The sequence below is a fragment of the Canis lupus genome, chromosome 2, assembly GCF_003254725.2.
Source record: "Canis lupus dingo isolate Sandy chromosome 2, ASM325472v2, whole genome shotgun sequence".
Lineage (NCBI taxonomy): Eukaryota > Metazoa > Chordata > Mammalia > Carnivora > Canidae > Canis > Canis lupus.
In genome coordinates this window covers 9569380-9592235 of record NC_064244.1, presented here as the reverse complement: position 1 = coordinate 9592235, position 22856 = coordinate 9569380, and positions in this window count along the sequence as shown.

Below are 22856 nucleotides of genomic sequence, written 5' to 3'. Positions count from 1 at the left end.
CTCAGATGATGGTTATATTTTTTTAACAATAAATTATTTTTAAATTAAGGTATGATTATTTTTTTCCAGACAAATGCTATTGCACACTTAATAGACTACAGTATAGTGTAAATGTAACTTTTACATGCTCTGGGAAACCAACAAATTCACTGGATTCATGTTATAGCCATATTCACTCTATTGTGGTGGCCTGGGTATGCCTGTATATGACAGTAAGGGTGTTTCCCTTCTAGACATAGTTTAGGAAACTCTAATCTTATTCTCTTCAGTCCTACCTTGGTCAGGAAGTGTGATTTTTCCCTTTGTGTGTCTATTTGCACACAAGATGACCTAGTGCCCCACCTTCGAATCAAGGCACAATTCAACCCTGCAAACAGCAGGATGTTCCCAGTGGGTGGGAGCTTCCTTCCCACTTGAGGACAGCTCAGGAGTCCTGTCCACTTCACTTCCTGGTTCTCTCAACTAAGGGTCTTCCTTGCCCTTCCGGTTTGAAGAACTCTTTTCTTTCAAGGCTTTTCTCCTCCCTGTGAGTCTGCCCTTTACCTGCTCTTTCTTTTTATTGGAATCCCAACTTATTCAGTGAGCCCATGTCTGTATCCTTCTGTCCCATATTTGCAGCTGAGCTTCTGCGAGTTTTTGTTTCTTCTTCACCATGTGCCTGGGGGGAGAAAACAGCCTTCAGCTTTCTAGAGAAGACAGAAGACAGGAGAAATACACAGAAGGCATATGGGAAAATAGAGATACACCCTGTCTCAGATTGGTTATCCATGAGACTATTGAAGTCGTCAAAAAAAATGGAGACAGGAGTAGAAGTGGGAAAGAAGAGGGTGGGCCAGGAAGTCATGAGGGTCTAAAGTGAGGTGATCAGGACAGCAAGATGTTAGCGACAGAGAGATAGCAGGTGGAAAGTTTGATAAGAACTTTGAAGGAGGGTGGAAAAAAGAAGACCCGGAAATGGCATTTGGGGAGCAAAGAGGACTTTCTCCTCCTTCAGGTCCCAGGTACATGATGCTTCAGAGGGAAATCCAGTCTCCACTCTAGTGGTGAAATGCTGTCCTCAGGGAGCAGGGAGCTTTCCATTCCAGATGAAAGGTCTATAAGGGCCAACATCCTATGTCTGTCATGTTCACATTTACCAGGTATCCAATACCTTGCACAGTGTAATGAGTGTACAATATGTGCTCAACAAATAGGTGTTGAATAAATGGAAGAACAATTAACTGAATCTGGTGTTTATAATTAAATCATGTGCCACCACCCTCCCCTCTTCTGGGATAAGTGGCAGTCTCCAGTTTCCTGCTCTGAGATATGCAACTGCCATGGAAAGCAAAGGATCCTCATGACATCTTGTGTGACTGGCACCTAACAGAGTCCTTTTTTATGCCCTCTGTTTACATTATCACTGGCAGCTATAGGAGAAGAGAGTCACCTAAGTGTTCTCTGCCCTTCTGACCAATTTGGCTTTCCAATGTTAGAGTTTGGGGAAATTTTAGGAGTCATCAAATAATAAACCTTTATTCCGCCATTTAATTTAACACCAAAATGAGAAATAGATGCTGAAATCAGATAGACTGAAATAAAAACATCAGCTTTTTTCTGAGTAGGTTTAAATATCATAATCTGAGCTATGGCCATTATCAGGACTTTAAAGGTCCCTACCTCCACCAGACTATGCCAGCCCTGGAAAGTTTGGGGGAAGATGAGCAGGGAGGAAATCTCCTAATATCAGGCTGCATCCAAAGAGGAAGCCCAGAAAAAGATAGACTACACATACTCTGTTTGTTTGTTTGTTTGTTTATTTATTTATTTATTTATGATTTTATGATTTTACTTATTTATTCATGAGAGACACAGAGAGAGAGAGAGGCAGAGACACAGGCAGAGGGAGAAGCAGGCTCCATGCAGGGAGCCTGACGTGGGACTTGATTCAGGGTCTCCAGGATCAGGCCCTGTGCTGAAGGCGGTGCTAAACCGCTGAGCCACCTGGGCTGCCCTACTCTGTCCCTTTAAATATAAATTGCTCCCCAATTTTGGGGAGAAGTGAATGAGGAGATAGAAAAAACCTGGAAACTTCTTCCTATCTTTTTCTTTACTGCTGAGTGGACATTTTCTCCCTTCTTTGGAAATATGAAGAGAAAGGTAGAAGGACTCCCCTGAACACATCCCAGCTTTTTACTCTCCTAATAGACTTGAGTATATGGTCAACCAGGGATGTGGTAGTCCCATGGGAAAGGCAATCAGCTGCCTGTCAGGAAGACCTACTCTCACCTTCATGAGACATCCTAACCTTCCCGTTCCCCTAATGCCAACTACTGTTTTTCCATAGATTTTCCTGAGAAGTTGAGCATTTAAATTTTGTTCCCTAAAAGCTCTAAAATGGTAAGGGTAACTTTATTAAATTAATTGTGCTTCTACTAATTGACCTATCTTCCCATCCCTCTCTGTCTTCCCAAACTCTTCCACCATGACCTCTGGACCTCATGGTATATCACTAGCAAACTCTGTTATATCCCCAAAATCTGGCCGATCAAAATGTGACTCGTGACACATTCTAAAACCAAAATATAACTAGCACTGAAGTTTATGGGTCACTTAATAATTCTGTTTAAATTTTTGAAGAACTGCCAAACTGTTATCCAAAGTGGTTATATCACTTTACCTTCCTACCAGCAATATATGAGAGTTCCAATTTCTCTGTGACCTCATCAACACTTATTATTTTCTGTTCTTTAAATTATAACTATCCTAGTGGGTGTGAAGTGATATCTCGTTGTGGTTCTGATTGCATTTCCCCAGTGATTAATGATGCTGAGTATCTTTTCATGTGCTTCTTGATTATTTGCATATTTTCTTTGGAGAAATGTCTATTCAAATCCTTTGCCCATTTTTTAATAGAGTTAATTTTCATTTAGTTATTGACTTGTAAGAGTTCTTTAATAATTCCGGATCCTTTATATAAATTCCCTTATCTGCTATAGGATTTACAAATATTTTCTTCATTCTGTGGGTTGTCTTTTCACTTTCTCCATGATGCCCTTTGAAGCACTTAAATTTTTCGTTATGACAAAGTATTAAATATCATCAGCATTTTTACCAGAGCTAGAACAAACATTCCTACAATTTGTATGGAACATCAAAAGACCCCGAATAGCCAAAGCAATTCTGGGAAAGAAAAAAAAAATTGGAGGCATCACAATTCTGCATTTCAAGCTCTATTACAAAGCTGTAGTCATTAAGACAGTAGGCACTGGCACAAAAAAAACAGACCCATAGATTAATGGAACAGAAGAGAGAATCCAGAAATGGACCCACAATTATATGGTCAACTAATCTTCACCAAAGCAGCAAAGAATATCCAATGGAAAAAGTCTCTTTTCTGTCAACCCAACAAATGGTGTTGGGAAAACTGGATAGAAACATGCAAAAGAATGAAACTGGACCACTTTCTTACACCATAAGCAAAATGGATGAACAACCTAAATGTGAGATAGGAAACCATGAAAATCCTAGAGAGGAACACAGGCAGAAACCTCCTTGACCTCACCTTCAGCAACTTCTTATTAGACACATTGCTAGAGGCAAGGGAAACAAAAGCAAAAATAAACTATTGGGACTTCATCAAAATAAAAACCGTCTGCATAGTGAAGAAAACAATTAACAAAACTAAAAGGCAGCCTACAGAATGGGAAAAGATACTTGCAAATGACATATCTGATAAAAGGTTAGTATCCAAAAATCTATAAAGAACTTATCAAACTCAACACCCGAAAAACAATCCAGTCAAGAAATGGGCAGAAGACATGAATAGACATTTTTCCAAAGACATCTAGATGGTTAATAGACACATGAAAAGATGCTCAATATCACTCATCATCAGAGAAATACAAATCAAAACCACGATGAGATACCACCTTCCCACCTGTCAGAATGGCTAAAATTAACAAAAAAACAACACTAGAAGCAACAGGTATTGGTGAGGATGTGGAGAAAGGGGAACTCTCTTGCACTGTTGGGGGAAATGCAAACTAGTGCTGCCACTCTAAAGAACGGTTTGGAGGTTCTTCAAAAAGTTAAAAATGGAACTATCCTATGACCCAGCAATTGCACTACTAGGTATTTACCCAAAGGATACAAAAATACAAATATAAAGGGGTACATGAACCATGATGTTTATAGCAGCCTTATCAACAATAGCCAAGATAGGGAGAGAGCCCAAATATCCATGAACTGAGGAATGGATAAAGAAGATGTGGTATATGGAATATAACTCAGCCATCAAAAAAAATGAAATCTTGCCATTTCCAACAATGCGAATGGACCTAGAATGTATTATGCTAAGTGAAATTAGTCAGAGAAAGATGAATACCATATGATGTTACTCATGTGTAATTTAAGAAAGAAAACAGAGGCACCTGGGAAGCTCAGCGGTTGAGCATCTGCCTTTGGCTCAGATCATGATCCTGGGGTTCTGGGATTGAGTTCTGCATCAGGCTCCCTGTGAGAAACCTGCCTCTCCCTCGCCTATGTCTCTGTGTCTCTCTGTGTGTCTCTCATGAATAAATAAATAAATAAATAAATAAATAAATAAATAAATATCTTAAAAGAATAAAAAAGAAAAAAAAAACAGATGAACATATGGGAAGGGGGGAAAGGAAAAAAGGGGAGAGAGGAGTAAGACATAAATGACGCCTAAGGACCCAGAACAAACTGAGGGTTGATGAAGGAGAGTGGGTTGGGGCTGAGCTAGATGGGTGATGGGTATTAAAGAGGATACTTGTGATGAATGTTGTTTATAATTGAGGAATCACTGAATTCTCTTCCAGAAACCAATATTGCCCTGCATGTTAACAAAGTTTAAATAAAATAAAACAGAAAGAAATCATTGCCTAATTCAAGGTCATGAAGATTAGGCTTATGTTTTCTTCTAAGGATTTTATTGTTTTAGTCTCCCCTCACCTTTTTTTTTGTTAACAGCTTTACTGAAATATAATACACATACCATACAATTCATTCATTTACAGTATACAATGCAATAATGTTTCGCATATTCACAGAGCTATGTAACCATTACTGCAACCAATTTTAGAACTGATTTTTATCACCCTCTGAAAAAATGCTGCTATCATGTCCTATTTTTCCCAACCCTGCAGCCTTAGGCAACCCTAATCTAATTTTGATCTCTATAGATCTGCCATTCTAAAATTTTCATATAAATGGAATCATATAATATGTGGTCCTTTGTGACTGGCTCTTTCACTTGGCATATTTTTATGATTCATCCATATTTTAGCATATCAAGACTTCATTCCTTTTGATGGCTGAATAATATTCCATCATATAGATATACCACCTCTTACTTATACATTCATCAGCTGATAGACATTTGGGCTATATCTATTTGTTGTTATTATAAATAATGAACAAGAACATTATCAATTTTTATTTATCTGAGAATGTCTTAATTTCTCCTTCTTTTTTGAAAGTCAGTGTTGCTGAATAAAGAATTCTTTGTTGACTCTTATTTTTCAGCACTTTGACTATATCATCCCACTGACTTCTGGACTTCATGGTTTCTGACAAATATTTAGCTGCTAGTCTTATTGAAGATCCATCATATGTGATACATTGTTTCTTTCTTGTTCAAGATATTTTTTTTCTGTCTGAGACTTTAGATCCCTTTGATTATAATGTGTCGATGTGTATCTCTTTGAATTTTGTGTCCTTGGAGTTTATGTAGCTTCTTGGATGTATAGATTGTTTTTCACCAGAGTTTGGAAAAATTTGTCCAGTATTTCTTCTACCATTCTTTTTTTGTCCCTTTCTCTCTATCCTCTTGTGGGATTCTCATTGTGCATATGTTGATACACTTAATGGTATCACATAGGTCTTTGAGTTTATATTATTTTTCCTTTATTCTTTTTCCTTTCTGTTTGTCAGGCTAGATCAAATGAATTGATTTATCTCCAAGTTTACAGATTCTTCTGTAAGCTCAAATCTTTTGTTACATCCCTGAAGTGAATTTTCATTTCAATTACTGTACTTTTTAACTTTAGAATTTCTAGTTCATTCTCATTTTAATAATTTATGTTTCTTATATTAATAAGCTTTATTTATGAGCCATCTTCTCATACTTTTCCTTAGCTTTTGACATAATTTCCTTTGGTTCTTTGAGTATATTTAAAAACAGATAATTTAAAGGCTTTGTCAAGTTACTCCAGTATTGTGCTTCCTTGGGGACAGTTTATACTGACTACTTTTTTCTCAGTGTACTGATCATACTTTCTTGTTTCTTTGCATGTCTCATAATTTTTGGCTGAAAATTGGAATTTTAAATTATATAATATGAGAAATCTGGAAATCAAGTTTCCTCCCACTTCCAATGGGCTTGTTGTGGCTGTTTGTTGTTGCTGCTATTTGTTTCATAGTGTTTCCTGAATAAGTTCTGCAAAGTGCATGTGCTTTTTCATGAATGGACATGGAAACTGCTACTTGGTTATCTTATTAGGCAGTTAACAATGGTATGGTTATTTCATTAAATGCATGCATGCTAGGACATGCTTCAATGGTAGACAGGTTACTACTCTACCTTAGTCTTCACTTCTTGCTTTCACAGAGCCTCACGGTTAATCAGAAGTGAGAGTTTAGGGCCTTCTCAGCAATTTCCTGGGTATGCGCACAGCCTACACATGCGTGTGGCTTTCTAGATTCCCAGGAATATGTCAGAGTTTTCCAAAGCCTGTATGGACATCTCATTGCCCAGCTTTTCCTTTTAAGTGTTTTGGTGAACTTGTTCTTTGTTGCAACTGCCATTATCACCTCAGCCAGCAGTGATATTAAACAATTGCCACTGATTGCTTTCTACAAGTAGTCCTAAGGAAAATTCTGTTCACGGTATGTGAGCTCTGTGTCAGGTCAAATAAAGACAAACCTTGTGAATGGGGTTTTCCAGGAACTGCCAGGCAGGTCACATAATGACAGCTTTCTGAAAATGGGGCTTTGGAGGCACTCCGATACTCTCTCCCTTCCGGTGGTTGCTAGGCTGTTGTCACCATGATTGCAAGTCTGTTTTCAAGTCTACCCTGGAGCTGGAGAGAGAAGGAAGGGAACAGGGTAAGTTAAAATGAAACAAAACTCACTGTCTTTACCATGATTCAATGTTTTTCTTGAATAATACCCTTCAAATTGTTGCAAGCCTTTAATTTCCAGATTCTGAAGCCTACTGAAAAGGTTTATTTTGACCATTTTTGTTAGTATTTTTGTTGCTTTTATGGAGGAGTGAATTTTCAGAAGACCTTCTTCTGCCATTCCTGAAGGGCTTTCTTGTTCGTAATATTATTTTATTTTATTTTGAGATAATTGTATATTCATACATGGTTGTAGGGAATAATAAAAAGATACTAATACCTTTCACACAGCTTCCCCCAATGGTAACATTTTGCATAACGAGAGTGCAATATCTTATCCAGGAAATTGATACTGCTAGAATCTACTGACCTTATTCAGATTTTACTATTTACATGTACTCATTTGTGCCCATATGTGTATGTGTGTTTAGTTCTATGCAACCTTATCACATATGTAGATCTTTGTGACCACTACCATAGTCTTGATACTTAGCAGTTCTATCACCAGGATAGCCTCATACTATCACTTCATAGCCAAGGTCATATCACCCACCTCCCCCACAATCACCACTCCTAACGCTTGGCAACCACTAATCTGTTCTTCATGTCTATAACTTTGTCATTTCAAATGTGCCAAAGAGTATGTCACACAATGAAGTAAATTCAGCAATAAAATCAGGTAAAGTATTAACAAATGCCACAACATGGATGAAACTTAAAAATATGCTAAATGAAAGAAGCCAACTGCAGACGACCATATTCTGGATGATTCCATTTACATGAAGTGTCCAAAGTAGACAAATCTATAGATACAAAAAGTAAATTAATGCTTGACTAGAGCTGGGTGTGATGGCAGGGGTGGGGAGAGAGTGGTTGGTGATGGCTAAAAGGTGTAGGGTTTCTTTTTGGGGATAATGAAAATGTTCTAAGAGTGAATGTAGTGATGGTTGCTCAACTCTGTGAATATACTGGAAACTACTGAATTGCACACTTTTAATGAGTGAATTGTATGGCATGTGAATTATATATATCAATAAATCTGTCAAAAAAGAGAATGTTATGGGGGTGCTGAGTGGCTCAGTTAGTTAAGTGCCTGCCTTTAGCTTAGGTCCTGATCCTGGAGTTAGGGGATTGACCCCTGTGTTGGGCTTCTTGCTTAGTGAGGAGTCTGCTTCTCCCTCAGCCCTCATCTCGATCATGCTCTCTCTCTTTCAAATAAATAAATAAAACCTTTTTTTAAAAAAATGCTATGTAAATGGCATCATACACTATGCAAACCTCCCACCCATGACTGGTTCTATTGTTGTTAAACAAAAGTTTGTTCCCAAGGAAAATATCTGTTACCAGAAGTAGTAGATATACATAATAGCTACAGTGCAGAAAAGTTTATATATAAGATACAATAATGGGACATGACAAGAGGAAATTGGGCATTATCAAAAAGAAAAGAATTAATCCTTGCTCTTTGAGGAGTCTGGGTAGCATTACCATTCACATACAAATGTAATTTAGGTGGATCTCTTTTCCAGTCTACTCCAAGGATGAAATTTCTCAACTCTCTTTGAGCCAGAAATGGGATGGATGAAACAAGCTGTTTCAGCTCAATTCAGATAGGATAGATTTTTATTGGAAAAGAAATCCAGCAGCAATGATAGCAATTTACAAACACACTGAGCTTCAAAATACCTGTTGTTTCTAGATTCCCAGATAAAAACTATGGCCAAGAGAGCCTCTCTGTACTTGGCACAGAGATAACACTCTCCTTTCATTGTAGTTCTTATCTTGTTTTCCATATTCTTATTTCCATCCACGCTAGATCATTACAAAGTTTTCTACTGGGGCAAACCATGTTTTTAGACTTTATATAATTCTACTCTGGTTGAAATAAAATGATTGTTCATTTATGGAATGCTGTTCCTTGATCAATAGTACCATGATTCTTCACCATTGGCATTCAGTAGAAGTAAACTTGATTTGGTCTATATATCACTATATGCTACAGTTTCAAAGCTAGAAATTTAAGAACTAAAATTTTCAGAAAGGGTTCCTAAAAGTAAATCCTTTAATAACTTCAAAACAATAAGAACTCTCAATTTGCTGAAATGCACAGCGTATTTGAATTTATTTAATCCCTATTTGAGAAGGAGGGTTAGGGAAAGAGTGAGGAGGGGGAGGGAAGGGAGAGGGGATGAGGAAAGGGCTGAGAAGGAAGAAGTGAGGGAGAAAGAGAGAGATAGGGAGGGAGAGATTGACTATTGTGGTGACTATTCCAATAAAACTTTATTTATGGATACTGGAACTTGAATTTCATATAGTTTTCAACTGTCAAGAAATATTTTTCTATTGATTTTTTTTTCAAAAAAATTTCTTAGCTTACCAGCTCTACAAAAACAGATGAAGGGCCAGATTTGGCCTGTGGGGCTTAGTTTCCCAGTCATACCCTAAATTGATGGAAGAGTAGAAACATCAAGTCTCCCAGGTAGAGATGGGTATGAGTATTGGATTTGCCATTTACTAGTTGTGTGAGCTTGGACAAGTTATATGACATGCTGAAAACCATGTCCTCATCTGTAAAATGAGTATGGGCATAGTTAATCCATAGAATTGTGAAAATTAAATGAAGCACCATATGTATGTTTAGCATATGCAAGGTCACAGTGAATGAATTTACTACTAGAATAAAAGTTTTTAGGAGTGCCACAAAGCCATCATTTTCTCTAGACCTCTGTCCCACACTGGAAGGATAGCAGGATTTTATTAAGACAGTGTATATCAGGCCCAATCTTAGAGTCATCCTGACGTTCTTCATTCTCTCACTTTTCCGTTCAATTCATCAGCAAATCACATCTGCTCCACACTAAAAATTTGTCTAAAATTTGACCACTTCTCTATAGTAGCACCCTGATCCACACTATCATCAACTTTCATCTCATCTTTCTGCTCTGAAACTTGCCCCCAGAGGTGGCATTTTCCACAGAGGTGCTTTTAAAATATGTCCTCAAGTCACTTCATTCCTCTGCTGGAATGTCCCTGATCATTTGCTCCTAGGAAAATCCTAGGTCCTTACCGTATAAACCTTCAGATCTCCTACACTCTTCCCCTTGCTCCCTCAGCTCCAGCCATAACAGCCTCACTATTCTTCAAACATGTCAATCTTGCTCACACTTCTCACTGAATATTTGTTGGTATTTCTTTCTGGAATGTTCCTTCCCCAGATAACCAAGTGTTTTCAATTTTATTACTTCTTTCAGGTCTGTGCTCAAATATAACATTGTTAGGAAAGCATTCTCTTACTCCTTAATTCTGTTTTCCTACTTGATGATTGCACTACTACCTCCTGACATATTTCATATTTATTTGTAGATTGAATGTCTCCCCTGCTGGAACGTAAACTTATGAAAGCAGACTTTATGTGTCTTGTCCATAGCTGTATCCTCAGTGTGCAGAAAATTGCCTGGCACAGAGTAGTTTCAAATTTGTTGACTTAATAAATAAATGGATTTTTGCTACTCTAAAAGATTTTGAAAAATGAGAGCTTTTGAGTATTGTTCTTATATTGATTAGAATATATGTTTGAAACTGATGGTTACTGGAGGGGACATGGGAGGGGATGGGTTAAATAGATGATGGGTATTAAGGAGGGCACTCGTGATGAGCACCAAGTATTAAGGAGGGCACTTGTGATGAGCACTTGTATGTAAGTGGTGAATCACTAAATTCTATACTTGAAACTAATATTACACTGTATGTTAACTAACTGGAATTTAAATTAAAACCTGGAAAAATTTAAACATAAAAAAGGAATCTATGTTTGGCTGCATATAAATAATAGCAGCTTAATGAGAAAGAAGTTAATTTCTTTATTATCCAAGAGTTTAAAGGTAAGTGTTTTAGGACAATGCTCTATGAAATTGTCTAGGTGACAAGCTTCCCCTACTTTGTTGCTCCTGATCCCAAAGGAGTATTGCCTTTGTCTGAATGGTCCAAGGTAGCTCTCCATCAGATGCAGGTTCTAAGCAATGGAGGGAGGAAGGGGTAGGAAGGCCACACATAGACTTTACCTAAGGACACTTTCTATAAACCATACAAAACATTTCCATTCACTTCTCATTTAAGACTTAATCATGTGACTACACCCAGGGGCAGGAAGTGGTGGAATATGCAATCTTTATTCTGAGTGGCCATTTCCCTAACTAAAAATCAGTATTATAGTTCTATAACAGAAAGAAGACAAATAAATATTGGGGAGAAATTAGTCTTTGTCACAGGTCTCTATATTTTTCTTCTCCTCATTCCAAAAAAATGTAGCCAAGTTGAGGAGGCTCTCCCTACAGTCCTACTTCTTGGCCCAAGTGTTGGAGAGTCTGCCTGGGTTGTCGATTTTCTTTTGCTAGAGTAAGACACTAGGACATTAATTTGAACCAAATTTATCAATTGGATTGATAATTCATTTTTCTCAGATCCACTTTCTAAGAAAATGAAAGTGTTTTCTGAATCTTTGAAAATATCCTCTCTGGTTTCCACAATTTGGTATCTGATATCCACTGATATAGCCATTCAGGATCAGCATAATGGGCTTTTGACCTGTGTAGTCATGCAGGGCCTTATCCTAGGTTAACGCTCTCCATCTCCATCTTGAAATTTTTTTTATAATATTATCTTAGAATTTATTCTTTTGTAAGTGAAGTTCAAAGGGGCAGTGCAGCACGTGCCTGAGCAGAGGCATGTATAGATGTAACATGCATGCAATTCTTTGCTGCTCTGTCTATATATAGCACTGAGTTGCCCTTGAGCACAGAATTTCAGCAAAAATGCAATAGAGAGGAGTTTAGTGAAACTCAAAGCAAGTACAAGGTAATTGTCTTTTTTTTTAAATGTTTTATTTATTTATTTGATATATATAGAGAGAACAAGCGGTGGGAGGGGCACAGAAAGAGAGAGAGAGAGAAAGAGAGAGAGAGAAAGAAGCAGACTCCTGATGAACAGGAGGCCCAACATGGGGCTCAATCCCAGGTGCCCACAAAGTAAGTGTCTTGACAGAGTGACAGGTTGCAACCCATGGATCCTTTACCTTTCAGTCCTTCCTTACTCATTAGTAAGCTAAAAGTAGAGTGTTGATAGAATATGCATGTATCAAGAAATGAAATAAAAACAATTGAGTTAATTTTGTACAGGGTTTTAACCCTTCTGGTAAGAAGAAATTATGTAGGCATGAGCAAACTTACAAAATACAAATAGTATAAGTTTAAAATTCCTCACATCAATTAAATGCTCTCATATTTGCATTTAAATCTAACTATGCAGGGCACCTGGGTGGCTCAGTGGTTAATCATTTGCTTTTGGCTCAAATTGTGATCCTGGGGTCCTGGGATCAAGTACCTCTTTGGGCTCCCTGCGGAGAGTGTGCTTCTCCCTCTGCCTATGTCTCTGCCTCTTTCTGTGTGTCTCTCATGAATAAATAGAATCTTAAAAAAAGTACTAGCTATCCACATTATAAAGATGAATAGTAAAATTCATCCTAACAATCATACATTTAAATTTTTCTGTATGTGGGATTCCTGGGTGGCACAGCGGTTTAGAGCCTGCCTTTGGCCCAGGGCGCGATCCTGGAGACCCGGGATCGAACCCCACGTCGGGCTCCCAGTGCATGGAGCCTGCTTCTCCCTCTGCCTATGTCTTTGCCTCTCTCTCTCTCTCTGTGTGACTATCATAAATAAATAAAAATTAAAAAAAAGAAAAAGATATTTAAAAAAATAAATTTTTCTTTATATTAAAGACATGTTAAATAGCAAATATAAAGTACTATGACACATCAAGAGAAAGACTGCAGAAGACCAGAAGAGATGAAATGGAAAATAACACAGCCCTGTCCCATACTAAAAGGCATTTCACAGCCATGTGAACTTGATAGGGACATCTATGAAAACTAGAGAAAACTCTACCATATATCATATTTAATGAGCTACTTAATAGGGGAATCTAGAACATGTGCTTTAAAGTCATTAAAAAAGGTAAAGATGCCTCTTCTCATACCTCTCATTCAAGGATTCACTGAAGTTTCTAGCCAATGCAATAAAACAGAAGAAAAAATGAATTATAATTAATTGTAACAGATTCTATTTACCCAAGATGGCAACAAATTTCTGGTTCCACATGTTCTTCCAGAAACTTGCTATCTTTTTCCCATCAGAAGTCTATGTCCCCAATATTTGTGGTTAACCCAGCTAATGGGCTATGACAAAAGTTTCTCCCAGGGCATAATATAGAGCCCTGAACTCCTATGTAAAGAATTCTAGCTCCCGGAAGCTGCCACATTGGAATGATCACATGGAGAAAACTCATAGATAAATAGGTTTCTGAGAATCCTTCCATATTCCAAACCTCTATCTTATGAGTCTTTCCAGCACAGGTCCCAGACATGTGAGTGAGCAATCCACAAAATCCAGAAACTATATTAAGAGTTTTGGCATGAGGGACATCCAACTTTTGCTTAAGATGTAGAAAGCGAGAAAGAGCACTGCTTCCACACTTAGAGTATTCAAAACAAACAAACAAACAAACAAACAAACAAAAACAGAGAGAGAGAAAGATTCAGATAATTCACAAAAATCATTACTTTATTTGAACCTATCATTGATTAGTGGCCTCCAAAAAGATATATTTATATCCTAACCCCCCAAAACCTGTGGATGTGACCTTATGGAAAAAGGGTCTCTGCAGATATAAGTAAATTAAAGATCTCAAGATGAGACCATCCTGGATTATCTAGGTGGGCTGGAAATCTAACAAGTGTCCTTATTAAAAAAAAGAAAAGAAAAAAAGGAAAAGATACAGAGAAAAGGGGGAAAAAACAAACAGAAGAGAAAACCATGTGAAGATGGAGGCAGAGACTGGAGTTGTAGAGATTCAAGGCAGGGAATACCAAGGATTTGTAGCAAACACCAAACACTGGACGACAAGTATGAGATGGATTCTCATTCAGAGTCTCCAGAGGGAATAAACTTTATCAACACTTTGATTTCAGACTTCTCGCCTCCAGAAAACTGTGAGAGAATACATTTCTGTTGTTTTAAGCCACCAGGTTTGTGATAATGTGTAATGGCAGCCCTGGGAAACGAACGCCCGTCACAGAGCTGAGATTGTAGGCAGCCAATTAACCTAAAATCTAAGAAAAAAAAACAGGAGCCTCCAAAGAGAGACACTTAACCTGCAGCAGACACTGTATGCAAGTTGAGAAAAAGAAGTCATCTAAAATTTTTAACAAATTATTAAAGGCCAAATGTAGGTTAGCTCGAGAATGTAGAATCATTACACAAAACAATTATGAAATTCAGAAAATTTAACATTGACACGATACTTTCATCTAGTATGATCCATGTTTACAATTTTCAAATTGGTCTAATAATAGCCTTCATAGCAATTTTGTTTTCCTTATTCAGGATCTAGATTAGGATTGTGCCTTGCATTTAGTAGTCCTGTACTTTGGTCTCTTTAAATCTGGGACAATTCCTGAACCTTTCTTTATTTTCATGCCAGTGGCATTTTTTATTAAGTTTTATTTTAATTCCAGTATAGCTGACATACAGTGTTATATTAGTTTCAGGTGTACAATATAATGATTCAAGAATTCTATACATTACCCAGTGCACATCACAGTGAGTGTACTCTTTAATCCCTATCACCAATTTCTCCCTGCCCTACCTACGTCCCCTCTAGGAACCATCTGTTCGTTCTCTCAGGTTAAGAGTCTGGTTTTTGGGATGCTTGCGTGGCTCAGTTTGTTAAGCTTTGACTTTGGCACAGGCCATGCTCTGAAGGTCCTGGGTTGGAGCCCTGCTTCTCCCCTCGACCAGCAACTTGACCAGCCCCATATAGGGCTCTGCGCTCATGAGGGAGTCTGCTTGTTCCTCTGTGCCTCCCCTGACTCATGCTCACTCTCTCAAATAAATTTTTTTTGTTAAAGAGTCTGACCATGAGTGAGGTCATATGGTATTTGTCTTTCTCTGACTTATTTTGCTTAGCATAATATGCTGTAGCTCCATCCATGTTGTAAGTGGCAAGATTTCATTCTTTCTTTATGGCTGAATATTGTTGCATTGTATATACATACCACATCTTTCTCCATTTGTCTATAATGGACACTACCATGGCATTTAAAAAAGAATGTGAACTAGTTGTTTTGTAGCCTGTTTCTCAGTTCAGCTCTTATTGTTTTCTTAGGATTAGATTCAAGATTGTGCATTTTGGGCAAGAATTTTACATAAAGGATGGCCGCTGACCTGTTAAGGTATTACTTCAGTTTTCTATTTGGGGCAACGTTAAGTTGAATCAAAGTTCAGTGAAGGTGATGGCCACCAGGTTTCCTCATTATAGTTGCCATTTTCTCTTTGTAATCAATAATGTACTTCTATGAAACAACTGATAATTTTAGCATCCACTGAAGGTGTCTTTTGACTAAATAAATTATTACTTTGATGCAAAATGATGTTTTTTCTGACTCTATTATTTCCTCTACCTTTACTAATTGACATCCATTATCAAGAGTTTTCCCTCTTGACACCCTCTCTCTACCCTTATCCTTCTCTCTCTACCCCTCTCTCTCTTTACCCCTATCCCTTGCTTTTCTTTCTCAATGTGGACTCAAGAAAATGATAAATCCCCTCAACACAATCTAGCCCAAGTTCATTTCTCTTGAACTCTGGAATAGCTCAGCAGTCCCTGAAAGTTTCATGGCATTGACTGTCAGAGATTCTGCATGAATGATGGTGCCAGGACTTGTAGCTACATGTATCAAAGCTTTGCTTCTCTTCTGGGGTGTTAGTAGGTATGGAGCAATGTAACCCTTATATTAAATATTCAAGAGATGTGCTTATAAGACTAACAGGTTAGTAAGAGGGCCATGTTTATTTGGCAATTGTTTTTAATAAATAGTTGGCATGTTAAAAATTATCTTGCTCACTGTAAGGCTGTTTGCATTCAAATAAAAGAAGATTTTGTTCTATTTTCATTTTTTTTTCTTCTAGATGATTTTGAAAGATACTCTTCCCTGAATTGGTTGTTGCTATTGACTATTCAGTAAACATCAGTTTGTAATAACATCTAAAATATAAGTTTAAGAAAGTCTGAATATATTTTGATTTAAGCATGTAGCGAATGCTGTGGTGAGTGACTCAGGAAACCCTCACCTCTCACCTTTCACCCGCAAACTCTCAGCTAAACTCTTTCTGGGAATTGCCCTCTGCTAAAAAGAGCCATTCTACCTTCCTTCCTGGAATATCTCACAGTAGAGAACTGGACAGTTGAGACCATCCTGATCAACACCCTTGCCTCAGGGCATGACTACACCAGATGGGCCTTCCCAGGTCAGAGTTCTCTATAGGATTGAACCACATTTCAGCTTCTCCTTCTACTCAATCCTATTTCTTTCACTTTCCTTACAGGTGTTGAGCCCCTATGGCACTCCTCAGCAAATTACCACATATGTGTTTCTGTCACAGAGTTTTTTCCCAGGGAAATTGACCTCAGTCAGCTTTTGAAGACCCATATTTGAAGAACAGTCCTATTAATATTTTAGTATGTTTTTTATGCCAGTCAGAGAACTATTTTATTTACCTGATCTCAGGAAGAGATAACTTTTGGTTGATCTTTTTGTTTGTTTCATATTACAATAGAAGAGTATTTTTGGAAAATGTGAAAATAAATAAAACTCAGAACTCATACTTTTAAAACTTGTTGCCAGTATAATCTTATATTTAGAAAATAAAAGATGTTATTTATGTATTGTTTCTCTCTTTCATTAGCTTTTAAAAACAAAGCAATAAACATTAAAATAATGATTGGTGAAGAAAAGAGACAACTAAAAATAAAGCAAAAGAATTGGTAGCACTTATCTGAACTTTACCACTGTTTGGGTTCACTTATGGAAAATACTTTATATATAATTATATATATTATTTTCTAAGAGTCTAAGATACTATCATGCTTTACAATTTAACCACAAGTTGGGAAAGTAATAAAATACTGAGATATGGAGTATTTAAGGACCTCTCTCTTTATACAAATATATTTAATTTCACAACTATTTCATGAGGTAAGCATTATTGTCCCAATTTTATAAGCAAGAACACTAAATTTCAGAAAAATTAAGTAATTCTTCTAGATCACCTAAACGGTAAGTGAGGGAGTCTGAATTTAATTCAAATCTGCCTCATTTTAGGATTCTTGATCCTAGGATCCTAGGATCTAACTCCATAGTATGTTTCTTTTTTTTTTTTTTTTTTTTTTTTAATTTTTATTTATTTATGATAGTCACAGAGAGAGAGAGAGAGGCGCAGAGACACAGGCAGAGGGAGAAGCAGGCTCCATGCACCGGGAGCCCGATGTGGGATTCGATCCCAGGTCTCCAGGATCGCGCCCTGGGCCAAAGGCAGGCGCCAAACCGCTGCGCCACCCAGGGATCCCCATAGTATGTTTCTAAGCAAAAGAATGAGCTGGACTGGACCACAGAGTCTGGTTCTAAATAGACAGTGGGAAAGAATTACAATTTTTCTACTGCAAAGTAGCTTTTACTTAGGTTTGCCCTAATAACAAACAAGGTATAGAAGATATTCCTGAAGTAAGCTTTCCAATGGGTGACCACAGCAACTAATGCCTCCCTTGTTTTTTGTGGAGACACGGTAGAGGTCTGGTGGGCTGAGCAAAGTGTGAGTGAGGTCTCTGTCAGGTTGGAGGTACACAGATCTGTGTGTTTGCTGCTTTTATACCAGCCATGTTGGCATTCAGTAAGCACGAACAGCTTACACAACTACTTACAGCAATAATTCTGAAACCATGTTGAGGCTCTGCTAATACTGGGCATTGCACCCTCACCTCACTCAGCATCTCGGGGCATAGAAATTTCCACATGTCTGCTTGGGTTATATTGTCCATGGCCTCTCTCAAAAAGAACCCCTAACCATTTGGCAAAAGTTTCACTTCAGTAACAAGAATTCATATACCAAATGTATTACCTGCATAAATAAGTGATTTAAATTACATAGAACAATAAATTTCATTACTTGAAGAGAATTTTCCTTTAAAAAAATTCAAATACATTAACTAGTCCAAATGGCTCAGTTCTGAGGTGATAGAGTCATGAAGTTCAAAGTTTTCAATTTTAAAATAAAAGATAATACTACATGATTCAAGCTTCAGAAAAAAAAGTGAATAAGTTTAGATTACCCAATCTAGAATTTAGTCAACATAAAGTGAGGGATCTGAAGCAAATGAGATACAAAAGAAGTGGTATCTTTGTACAGTCTTTTATAATTTCATATATAATTATGTTTTATACTTGCATAATTCTACCTCCTACTTTTAGAGATAGTAAAAACAGTTTGGATTGTTTGATAATCTAGTTTTTTTTAAAAAAAACAGTTTTTTGATGTATAATTAATATACAAAGAACTGCACATACTTAACATGTACAATTTGATGAGCTTGGACATATGCCAACACTTGCAATACCATCACCACAATCAAGCTAGAAGGCATGTCAGCATCTCCCAAATTTCCTTATGTCTCTTTGTTTTTGTTCTGTCTGGAAGTTGTTGTTTAATGGGTACAAAGTTTCAGTTATTCTTGATTAATAAATCCTAAAGATCTACTTTAAATATAGTACCTCTAATTAACAATATGGTATTGTACACTTCAAAATATGCTTTTCTAATTCACTATGTCAAGAAAGATAGAACAATATATATCTTCGAGGCCTATCTTTTTTTTTTATTCCCCAAAAGGAATTAAGAGGAACTTGTGGTAAATTAAAGAACAAAAATGATTATTTGTATCTAAAATTTTTCCTACTTATAAAAGTAACATATATCATAAAGAAAGTTAGGAAAATATTGAGGAACATAAAATTGTGATGGGCATGTGAGGAGGGAGCCCAAGAAAGACATAGATAGCTGCTCTACAGTGGAAGTCCTGCTTCTCACCTCAGGTAAGCAGTGAATCAGGGAAAGCCAGACACAGTGCCAATCACGTTGGCTTACTTTTCCCTTGTTGGGAGGAAGGTAGAAGAAATATTGGGGTATAATAAGGGAAAACTATCTTTAAATAAAACTATCTTTAAATAAAATAATCTTAAAATAAAACTATCTTTATCTTTAAATAAAACTATCTTTTTAATATCTTCAAGTCTTGACAAATGGAATGAAAAAAAAGAGAAAAAGAAAATAAAATTTAAAACTTCTGGAGACATAGATGGTACAAGGAAAGTCCCATGGGGAAACATTCTTTGCTGTACAAACTGTGTCTTAGCCTGAACTGGAAGAAACCTTACATTTTGTACTTTACCTTTTGGTCAAGAGAAAAACTTGGGATGTGGCTGGTGGATTAAGGGTAGGCAGCACAATACTCCTTCAGGGCTAACTGTTTCTGACAATATCAAAAGTATCAAAAAACCTGAATTAGAGGAATAATCAGAATACTAGAGGCTTTCTCCTCCCCCAGTACCCCTGCTCTGACTATGAGGATAGACAGAAGTACATCTGACCAGGAGGAATGAACCCTTGTCTAGTTCCTTAAACACAACCATAGATATGAATGCAGAGACAAAAGTTTACCAAATTCACCAACTGTTACTGTGCCCAGATCTGGGAAATTCCAATTTAGGCAATAGAAAGGCAGAATACAGAATACAAAAATGTTGAAGCCAAGGCATTAGGCTGGTTAATACAAATGAGATAAGATGATCAATTTCTTTGTAAAACAAGAAATCTAGTAGAGTCATGGGCACTTATTCATTTTATTCTATAGACAAGAGAAGGAAAAAATGCCAGTAATCTATTGATTTGCTAGAACAACCTTACAAGTATTCATACTGTATAGGAATATAGAACTGTCAAACATGATATTAAGAGAACATCAGATTACTGAGTAAGACTTATGAGAACTACAGGGCACTTTGGAGATTACAAGAATACAGCAATAATTTTAAGAATCTTTGTTCACATTATTCTTCCAAGGATAAATTTATAATCATAAAGAACAGAACAAGATAGCATAGCTTTAAATATTCACAAAAGTCTCAATGCCACATGATATCAGATTCTCTGAACATGTTTTATGACCCAAGGATAGTCACTCTTCTGTAGCTACAGAGAGAGAACCTCCTCTTCAACTGTCCCTTGGGCTCCTTTTGCTAATTATGATGACTTGCTTTTTAAAGAGCCAAATCCAGAATTTTATTCATTACTTAAAGCAAAACCAGGCCTGTGGAGCTCAATTTTACTTGAGGAAACAGAGGGGGAAAAAAAGATTAACATGATATCATTAAATAACAGTGGAATAAGTGGGAGCTTATTGTAATAAGAAGATGCAAACTGGGCCTTGATAATGAAAAATAATTAAGGAGAATCACCTGCATTATAAGTGGAAAACTAGAGGGCCTAAATAAATTACCAAATTATTTCTAGACTAAGTAGCCTTTAAGACAAATTGCATGACCCAGGATAAAGAGGGTAATTTATTATGAAAGATTCATTTTCACTTAAAAATTTCAACTTACAAATTGATAGAACTATTAAGAAAAACAGACAAATCTACACTCACTGATAATGCAGCATTTTAACATAACCACTCAGTAATTGATAGAGAAAAATAATTCTTAAAAATATACATGATTTAAATATCATGATTAATGTTTTTGACCTAATAAACCCATGTTAAATATTGTATTTAAGAAGCACATTCAATATTTATGAGAATTGATAAAATAAGCTTAAAGTAAGCCTAAACAAATGTCATAAGATGGAAATAATCAGTATATTTTTCCTAACATACTACAATTAGTTAGAAAATAACTATAAGTCAAGAAAGCCTTCATATGCTTGTGAATTAATTAAATAAATATCTAAGTAACTCATGGATCAAAGAAGACATAGTTGAAATAAAAAAAAAAGTTCGTTGGTGCCTGAGTGGCTCAGTCAGTTAGGCATCTAACTCTGGATTTCAGCTCAGGTCATGATCTCAGGGTCATGAAATCAAGCCCATGATGGGCTTTGCACTCAGCATGGAGTCTGCTTGATATTCTTTCCCTCTGCCTCTGCTCCTCCCCCTGCTCACACACACTCACTCTCTCAAATAAAAATTTAAAAAAGTTTAAAAAATAAAAAAAGTTTAAAAAATAAAAAAAGTTTAAACTGAGCAATAATTAAAATAGTACATATAAAAACGTATGAGATTCAGCTGAAGGAATACTTAAAGGAAAATTATGAGGTAAGATATTCATATTACAAAATCTAAGAAGTATTAAACTAAGAGTATAATTTAAGAAATTTAAAAAAGAACAAAATAAACCCAAAGAAAGTGGAAGGCCATGTTAAAAATAAGAAAAGAAGCCAATTAAATAGAAAACAAACACATAATCGATAAAACCAAAGACTGATTTTTCAAAAAACCTGATAAAATTAACAAACATCTGATGAGACCAATAAAAAAGGAGAGTGACAGCACAAATAACCAATGTCAGAAAAAAGGACATTACCATCAGAGCTAGAAATATTAGATACAGAATAAAAAATCATCATGAACAATTTTATGCCATTGAATTTGAAAATGTAGATTAAAGGAATAAATTTTATCAAAGTACAACTTACACAAATTGTTTAAAGAAGAAATAGAAAAACTGAGTGGTTTTAAAACCTAAAAGATCTTTCAGTTCAGTTGAAGAAATTGAATCAAGGAAAATTTAGGGCTTCACATTGAATTGCCACAGTGAAGGAATAAATAATTCTGAACTATTCTGATATTACAGTCAAACTCTTTAAGAGAATAGAAACAGAACACTACTTATCTCACTTCATGAGGCTGGCATATACTTGACAACAAGAAAGAAAGATTATAGTCCAATTTCACTTGAGAGTATAGATACAAAAATTGTAGCAAAAATATCAGCAAATTGGGATGCCTGGGTGGCTCAGTGGTTAAGTGCCTGCCTTTGGCTCAGGTGTGATCCTGGAGTCCTGGGATTCAGTCTCACACTGGGCTCCCTGCATGGAACCTGCTTCTCCCTCTGCCTGCGTCTCTGCCTCTCTCTCTCTACCTGTATCTCATGAATAAATAAAAAAAATTTTTTTAAAAATCAACAAATTAATCCAGCAATATGTAAAGAATATAAAACTGTGATAGCCAACCTTCACGATGGTCCCCAATGATCCCTACCTCTGGGTAGTTCACTCCCAACATTGGATCAAGGTGGTGTATGTGACCAATAGAATACAGCAGATGTGATGGTATATCACTTCTGAGATGTGGTTATCAAAGGTGCAGAGTCTCTGCCTTAAATAACAGCATAATATGCAGCCCTACTAAGATACAGCATAGAAACAGCAGTTTGAAAACATTCAGAGTATACAGGAAGGAGATCTATTTACTAATCTCACAGCATGTGCTGGAGGGCCAGGGATCTTTTGGACACTTCTCCGAGATCAAAAGAACTGGTAGGTGCCATTTCCTCCTCCCCCCCAATCTCTAGCCTAGATACATGGACACCTGTAGGAACCATACTGTGCAAACACTCTCCACCTAACAGCTTGCTAACAGCATGCCCTGCTCCTGCATGCCTCTGTAGATCTGCCCCTTCTAACCTACTTGGCTTCAGCAATAATTTCCCACCTCTCGCCACCCGTCCCCAACCCAGGAGCTGTGACTCAGCTCCCATCTGCAGTGGCCTGTGTGGTCCTTACTGGC